At 30.3% G+C, this 9461-nt stretch overlaps 1 pseudogene; it reads left to right on the top strand.

The window, feature by feature from the left end:
- The first annotated feature begins 336 nt into the window (after positions 1-336).
- LOC132947277 (transcription factor Adf-1-like) lies at positions 337-3506 on the top strand (annotated as a pseudogene).
- The last annotated feature ends 5955 nt before the right edge of the window (positions 3507-9461 follow it).

The following is a 9461-nucleotide window of genomic DNA, read 5'->3' as shown; positions in this document are numbered from 1 at the left end:
AATCCAATATATGTCTGATACACAAATATCACACACCTACTTCATAATTTAAACTTAGAGTTTAAGGTCGATTCACGCATAACAGTGACGTGACGTGACGTGAAGTGACATCAGTGAGCTTCAGTGAAAAAAAAAATATTAATAGACCGTGATAGACCGTGCGTGTTCACACGCGTCCGACGCAGTGAAGCTCCGACGTTCACAGTGCTCGTCAGGCATCCGTGATAGAAAAAAAATACGTCGTCGCCGATATATTTTGTTTTTCACGGACGTCAAAATACAAATTTTGACTAGTGTATTTTATTGTAAGTTGTTTTTATGTAAAATAATTATATCATGAACGACGAACTTTTGATTGAGTTGGTGCGGAACAGACAGGTCCTTTATGATTTGAAGGACCCGAAGTATTTAAATTCCGATTTAAAGGGAAGAATATGGCAGGAAATTGGCAAGGAAATGAAGACTGATGGTGAGTATTTGTTATTTGTTATTATTATTATTATTATTAGTATTCAACGTTTATATTAACTATTAGTTTAATACATGTGTATCAGTATATTATGTGAAATAATTTAAGTTGGAAATTATCACATTTTTTCAACAAAACTAGAAATTGCCGCAGTATAAAATAAAATAAAATATATAAAAGTAGCAATCGAACGTCGTCGGGTCATTCCGCGTATACGCGTATATTTTTAAACACAAATAGATAAAATATTATAATTAATTAAATATAGAATATGCCCGGTCGTCGGTGCGATAAGCACGCGACGACGACAGAACAGCGTCCCACAGCTATATATAGAAAAAATAAAAACAGAATAGTTTAATATATATTTATTTATTTTATATATTTATTATTATTTATAATCGTAATAATAATAAATGGCTAGGTATGGTAATCAATGCATTGTTACGTTTGAAAAGTTTGTTAAAATGTGATTTTGCCATGGAACTGATCCAGCTTCTGAAGAAAAATAATCTTTGAATGCATCTCTTATTTGAAAAGCTTCTCTGGTAGCATTTCCACCTCGATGGGACAGGTTTCTTATTGCTGAGATTACTTGATTGTTATCGTTACCAATTGCATCTCCTCTGATGACAGGTGCAGCTTCATATTTTCGTATGAAATTATACAAAACGCAGCTGGCCAATATTATGTTGTCTACATTATCTGGTAATGATTGTATCCACCTGTTGTACAATCTGAATTTTTGACATAGGATTCCGAAACCATTTTCCGAAACCCTTCTTGCACGACTGAGACGATAATTAAACAATCTTTTTGAATAGTCGAGTTCCTGAACGGGGTAAGGGCGCATAATGTATGTCTTTAATGGAAATGCCTCATCGCCAACAATTACATGAGGAAGTTCAGTGTTTGTGCCCGGAAGTGATGAGGGTCCAGGTACCGTTAAATTACCCGATTCAAATGCTTTCCCAATGAATGTGCCCAAATACCTCCATCACTGTTTCGACCATATGCACCTATATCTACTGCAATGAAGTTATAATTTGCATCAAACATGGCTAGCAACACAACTAAAAAAAATTTCTTGTAATTGAAGAATTGAGAACCACTGTTTGGTGGAGCCTGTATGCAGCAATGTTTTCCATCAACAGATGCTACACAATTTGGGAAATTCCAAATATCTCTAAACTCATGTGCGTATCTTTTCCAATCTTCTTCTAATGGTTCAGGCATCACATCATTCATCAAAGCTTTAATAATTGCACTACATGTTTCGGTTACTATTGACTGTACAGTGGAGTGACCAATCCGGTAGCTGAATGATATTGTTTTAAATGAATCACCTGTCGCCAGATATCTGAAATAAAAATATATTTGTAAAACAGTTACATACTAATAATTATATAATTTTAGATTCTGAGTGGAACGATGAATGTATTGATTTTACAATGATGTGTGTTTTTATATTTTTTTTTTTATTTTTCCTTTTATTTTTTTTTTGTGTCTGTGTACACGATAAGTAGTCGAAATAATGCTTCGATTTTCAACTTCAGTATCTTTTTCGATTGGAAAGTGAATATCGTTGGTGCATTGGGAGGTCAAAATTTAAAATTCCCAGTAATTTTCAAAAGCGCCAAGAAAAACAAAAGAAAAGTTAAGGAAAACCGGGACTTATTACGCAAAATCAATTTTTCATAAAATTGAATTTGGTTTTTGTTGTAACTTTAAAACAAATGACCGTAGATACATGAAATTTTCACTGGTTGTTTATATTTTCATTTTCTATATACGTTAAAATTTTCAAAATATTTTGATTTATTTTGAACTGTTTAGGGACATTATCATTTTCCATTTTTTTTTAGTTTTTTTTCTAAAATATCAATAAAATTTTATTTGTTGGTTAAAAAAGCTTGAAAATTTAATAGAAGGCTCATAGTATATTTTTTCAAAAGCAGATTAAAAATATTAAAAATCCTTAGTCAGGGTTTTTATTTATAAGCATTTTAAGTTCAAATCTTGAGAAAATACGGAAAAATCACGATAATTTACAAATTATTTTAAGTTGAGAATTCATAATAATTTTTCTTTTTAAATCCAAAATTTGAAAATTTAATACAAGATTATCTATGTTTGTCTACCTTTATCAAAAAAAAAAAAAAAATCTCTACAAGAAAGTCAAATTAAATTTTTATGAGCGTTTGAAATTCATATTTTTACAACATTTAATACTCACTCGATTTGTCTGCACAGGTGGTAATTGCAAAGCAAGGTGGAATAACATACGAGACAACTTCAGAAAATCTTTGAGTTAAAGAAAACCACAAGTGGACAAGCTGTTAAAAAAGTGAAACCGTACAGATTTGAAAGCCAGCTACAGTTTTTGCTTGAATACATGGAAGAACGCGAAACAAAGGGAAACATTGGAAGGCATCCTGACACTGAACATGCAGAACTTAATAATGATGATGAAGGACAAGAATCTCTGCAAACAACTGATATTCCTAATTCTCCAGAAGTATCCAAGCAACCAGTCAGCCAGTCACTCACCCAACATAATCCTACTTCTAGCAACGATACACTTTCTCCAGAAATATCCAAGCAACCAGTCAGCCAGTCATTCGCCCAACATAATCTTTCTTCTAGGAACGATAAACCTTCTTCCTCTGCTGTGGAATTTGCTAAGCCTAGTAGGAAAAAAAATATTCAACCTGAGACAGCAGCATCTACACTCATGAAGTACTTACTTGAAAAAAAGGAAAAAGAGACAAAATCAAGCAAAAGTGGACTACCCACCGTAACTTTGGACAACCCTATCGACTGTTTCCTCTTTGGGATATCACATACTTTGAAATCACTACCTCCATACTTGCAGAATATAGCAAAGACTGAGATTTTTTCTACAGTGCAAAAGTTGGAGTTGCAATCGATGCAAAATTACTATCCTCGACATCCAAATCAGTTGGAAACCATTGACGAAACTTCTTCTTCCCAAGATACAGCAAAAGAATATTGGGAAAATTTCATATCTGATTAATTATAAATTATATATAAATGTATGGTAATAAATATAATATTAATTTAATTTTTGATTACATGAATATATTATTAAGAATTTTGAGTAGTTAATACCTAATTATGAATAGATTGATTACCTTGGCAATGTTAGTTGAAAAATATTAAGTATAGAGTCATGTTTTTTTTAATAAGCATTGTAAGTTCAAATTTTGACAAAATACGTAAAAATCACGATAATTTACAAATTATTTTAAATTTGACTTAAAATGGTGTTGCCAAATATCAGGGTGCCCGAGTTGCACTTACTGCGACGAGTACCTACACCCAAAAGTACTTGGGCAATCACACATTTTTTAAGAATGCAAATTATAAATTCAAATACTTGTGAATATATAATCACTGTATCATTTTCCTTTATTTGATTATCTGTAATTTTTACTGGAATGATCATTTCCGATCTCGGTGGTACTACTGCAATGTCGAAATTATCTACATGCGGAATGTCTTGATTTACCACTGTAAAATTGTCTTCAGTAAGTGTTGACGTTATCTCATTTTTTGAATAATCAATTGCTATCTTGTTATCCTCTAAAAACTCCTTACCTAAAATCCCATCATGAGGTATTGGAAAATTATTATTAACAACTTGAAACCTTACTTGTCTTTTTTCTTCTCCAAAATTTATCATTATATTTACTGACCCAATTGTGTTCACAAAATATTCATTAATCCCTTTTAATCGATATAAAATTCTTTCGTTAACTTTTACGTCATCTTTTAATGACAATAATTTTACTATATTTACTTCGCTCCCTGTGTCAAGTAAAAATCTTGATTCCTGATTAACGAATTCCGTAGCCTGACATATAATGTGATCTTTAAAAAGTTCAGCCTTTAATTTAAATGCTCTTGAAATGTTACGGCTGTTGCTTTGATTTCCTGGACCGATCGTTCGCCGTTCTGAATCGACCCTGTCTCGTTTCCCGAAGTTGATGGTTCTGACATTGAACTTGAATTTGCCTGACTAGCTCTTTTCTCATTGTTGTATTTTAATTTCCTGCATACTCCAATTTCATGACCTAGTTTCTTACAATATTTACAAACAATTGTCTTGTTATTAATCACACTATTACTTTCTGCAGTTTGCCGATGAATATTTGCTGACCAATTGTTTGGTTTTGAATTTTGCCCAGTATTCGTAACCCCGTTCTTTTGATTCTCTTGTGGCTGTTTTATAAATTGATGATTTGATCTTGACCTACATACCTTGGCCATGTGACCTACTTTGCCACAGTTGAAACATGTAATTTTCGCTGTATTTTGCTTCGGCATTTTTGATTGTGTTTCCTTATCTGATTTGTATGACGTTTCCTCCTGTTGAGCCACCGCAAATGCTTCCTCTATTGTACTCGGACGACTTGCCTTTACTAACATTTTTATAGGTTGTCTTAGTCCTTCAATGAAAATACTTAATGTTTGAGTTTTTAAAATTCCCTCTATGACTTCTGCCACTGCTGCAGTTTTATCTTTGGTTTGAACATTCAACGTCAAATGAAATAGCTTTTCTAACCGGCTATAAAATGTACTAATTTCTTCATCATATTTCTGACGAGTTGTGGTCAATTCTAACATCAAATGTGTGGAAGTATGTTGTGGTTCAAAACAATTTTTTAACTGTGTTTTCAATTCTTCCCATGAATTTATTTTTTTAAATCGGACAACCTGAGCTGCTTTTGCTGTTAAATTTGCAACTATTGCCCCTAATATTATGGGTTTTAACTCCTCACTAATGCATGAAAAAGCAAATTCTGATGACTTTATGAAATTATGTAAGCCTTCAGAGTCTTGTTTGTCAAACTTTGGTAATATTCGAAATGCTGCCTCTAAAGAAGTAATTACACTCATATTTACTAATTCAGTACTTGATTGACTCAAATTTGGTACAAAACTGTATGATTCAGTACTACTATCAAAAGAAATATCTTCCTTAACAATGTTTGAACTTAATTCTGCTGGTACTCCTAACCGTCTACGCTGTATTGGCAAATGTAATGTGTTTCTACCGGTGTCAGGATTTTGAAGTCCTAATAAAGTACTCTGATTCTGCACTGTATTTTCTACTTGGTTACTAACGCTATCCCTACCTAATGTCGTTTGACTTGCCCTACTATCATCTGAATCAAATGACCTATCTGGGACAAATGTTTTGTCTTCACTATCGCTCTGTGTTACGCTACTAGTACTACCACTATCGTCGCTCATTAATTAAATATAAATAGAAAAATATAGATAATCTTACAATACAATATATAAAAATAACAAACTTACAATACCAATAAATTTAACATTATCGAAGTTGTTTCTCTGTTGCCTTGAAAAAGTTGAATGCTGCATTTGTTTGGAATGCTCAGGCACGTAGTCAGAAAATATTCACTAGGTGGGCCAATGTTAGATGGGCCCCCTATCTAAATATATTACCTTGTACCTTGTAAGGGTGGGCCCTCTACCTTTTTATATTATAAAAAGGTAGTTATCAGAATATCATTACTATAAATATATAAGTATATAACCTAAAAATACCATAGTTTATCATTATGCCAATAATAAGTGTACACTAATAAGTGTAATAAAAAAAAAAATTGATAAAATACATAAATAAAAATCAAATACAAATAATACTTTTAATAATTATAATAATTAATAATAATAAAATTCAAATAGGTATTCAATATATAGACATAATCTTTAAATTAAATACAATTAATATAATTTATGTTCTAATATAACAGTATTTTTCTATTTTTATGTTTAATAGAGAATCTAAAAATAAATTAAGTTTCAAATCAGACTTTGAAATGAATTTCTGTTTTTCTAAAGAACTTTCTTCTGTAAGAATAAACTGCCGAAACTTTTCTGGGATTTTTTTTGTTCTATTGTTCTTATTTGAATCTTGAGTAGGTATTGTTATATTGTTTTCTTTACTAATATTAGTAGCTTCAATATAAAGTTTATTGAAAGTGACATTAATTTCCGAGTCATCATCTCTCATACTTTGAAAAACAGTTTTTATTGATGAAATTAAAGTTAAACTTTCAGCCATTTCTGCATTTACATTCTGTAAATAGTCACTTGTATTTTTAAATAGTCCTAATATATAACAGAACATAACCAAATTAAAGATGAAGTTGAAATCTATCAAATGAAGTAATCCTTTTGACTCAGCTGCTCTATCACTTTTTTCATTAATTAAATTGTTTAATAAAACCAGAAGAGGGCTCAATACTTTCTTTAATGAAACACAAGCAAATACCTGTGCCGTCCATCGGGTCAAGCATACTCTTTTTAGCTCAATAATAGATTTGTATTTCATATCTTTTTGAATTTTAACAAATTTTGCATGTACAGAAGAACCGGATACAAATATATATAAATTCTCCACTATACCAAAAAAACATTTTTACATTTGTTACATTTTTACAAACATCGGATATAATGAGATTAAGTCTATGGTTATAACAGTGCACATAAATGGCTTGAGGTACTTCTTCACGAAACAATGCTTGAACCCCATTCAACCGTCCACTCATTACACTGGCCCCATCATAAGTTTGTGAAACACATTTCATAATATCAATATTACTATTGGCAATAATTTCTTTAATATATACAAGAAGAGATTTAGCACATAATGACTCAGCTGCTCGGTAGCCCATAAAACGCTCATAAATTACACCATTCAAGAAGTATCTTATAACTACTGATATCTGCTCTATTTTGCTTATGTCTTTTGTTTCATCTACTATAATAGAAAAATATTGAGACTTTTGTAGCTCATCACTTATTATGGCTTGGATCATATCATTAAAAATTGACAACATTTCATTTTGAATCTGTGGACTGGTGTACTTGGCGTTATTTGGTAATGATCTTCTTTTTGATTTAAATTCATCATTAAAATTTTCCATAAGGTTCAAAAGTTCTACAAAATTTCCACGATTGAGGCTGCTTTCTCCTTCATTATCACCTCTTTGAGCTATGCCTTGTACTGCTGTATACAACAAAACCCTTCCTATTGATTTAATGAAGTTACGGTTTTCTTTTACTAGTTTCAGATGTCCATCATTTATTAGAGGCCACAGAAACATTACCTGCTTTTTTCATATCTAAATAAGATGTCCACATTGCATGGGAAGTTTTATGATCATTACTCATATGGTGTTTTTTTAAACCACTATTACTACCCAATGCATTTTTCCAGTTATTGTAACCTTCATTCACAAAAATGGATTTTTCTCTATTATTCTTTAAAAAAAATCGACACGGAAAACAGAAAATAGAGTCGTTGATGATACTATACTCAATCCAATTATATATTTTATACCAACTCAGAGAAAAATGTCTCATCCGATTACCATACTTTGTTTTGGGAAAACATACCAATTTAGGTTGATTTGGTCCATTTTCCAATGTCTGAGAAAGATCTCCTGGTCCAGATATTACTTTATCAATCGAGTTATAAGTAGGATTAGGAGCTGATATTACTTCATTTGTTGTAGAATTACTTTCAATCTCACATTTTTCTGATTCGTCACTACTGTCAAAATCGTCACTGCTCGTATTGATAAAACCTGCATTTGAAAAAGAATTGACAGTTGAATACTCTTATAATTAAATAAATATTAAAATTGGGAATATTATAGTGAAATAATATTTAGAATATATATATATTTTTTTTTAACCTAACCATAAGTTATGGTCGAACAAAATTATATTTTATTTCTTTATAGTTTTTTTAAGAAAACGTGTAATGTTGTAATCATACAGTGGTTATATCACATTGCAAAAAAAAGAAAAAAACAATTTAAACTGATACAATATTTTTAATTAATTTTTTTTAATTTTTTAACTGTTATTTTTGAAAATATCTTTTATCCATTGGAAACTCTAATTCTTTTAAATCCAACTCTTTATCTGATCAATGATCATATTCAAATATTAAAAAAAAAATTGTTAAATTTATAGAATAATAATAATAATTATTATTATTATTATTATGTTGGTTATTTTTAATCATTAAACAAAAACCTACTTTTCTAAAAATTAATTAATTACCCATAAAATGTTTAATATATTTATTTAAAATGATATTCTATTTAATATATTTAAATATAAATATTTAATTATAGTACCTACTACCTATTACCCTATTTTAGGTCTTCTCTAAGTAACTATAAAATATTTAGTTTTTTTTAAATCATACTAGTTCTTATATACCTAGTGGTTTTTTGATATTGTATTTTTATATGAGGAGTTGTTATTTAAAAATAATTATCTTTATAAACTTAAAAGTTAAAACTAAACGATTACATATTATTAAGTTAAATGGAATTAATAAAAAAATGTACAAAATACCATTAGAATCAAAAGAAAGATCCATTTTCATTTCCGTTTCAGACGTTTCAGAATCAGTTTCACGTTCAATGTACTCAATTGCATTATTCTCGGCATTATTGGTTTCCAAATTAGTATCTTCATTTGTATTAACTATATTCCAGGAAAAAACAAAAACATAACAAAAGCTATAACTGCTCGTGTCTATAACCAACCCTACATGCTATATATAGGTAAATTGTATATTAAATATACCTATTTAATATAAAATTTAAAATAAAATTATAGAACATTGTATAAAACGTGTAAAACAAATCTTATTTATTTCAGTTATTACTTACCAATATTAGCATCAGTATGTGCTGCAGGCAAATCTACTGAGACCACCAAGCTATTTGGTTTTGATTTTACAAACCGTGTAAGAGACCCGGCTAATTTTTTGGTTTGCTCTTCTTTTTTTAGTTTAATTTTACGTTTGGCACATCCGCTTAGAGGTGCCATTTTAAAATATTAAGGTAAATACCTGGGCGTGCGTACGGCGTGCCGCGTGCGCTGAATGTGAGTGTTCGACTGTTCGACAGAC

Source organism: Metopolophium dirhodum, chromosome 1 (assembly GCF_019925205.1).
Source record: "Metopolophium dirhodum isolate CAU chromosome 1, ASM1992520v1, whole genome shotgun sequence".
NCBI classification, from domain to species: Eukaryota; Metazoa; Arthropoda; class Insecta; order Hemiptera; family Aphididae; genus Metopolophium; species Metopolophium dirhodum.
Note: the sequence above shows the minus strand (reverse complement) of the source record. Positions and strands in the feature narration are given on the sequence as shown.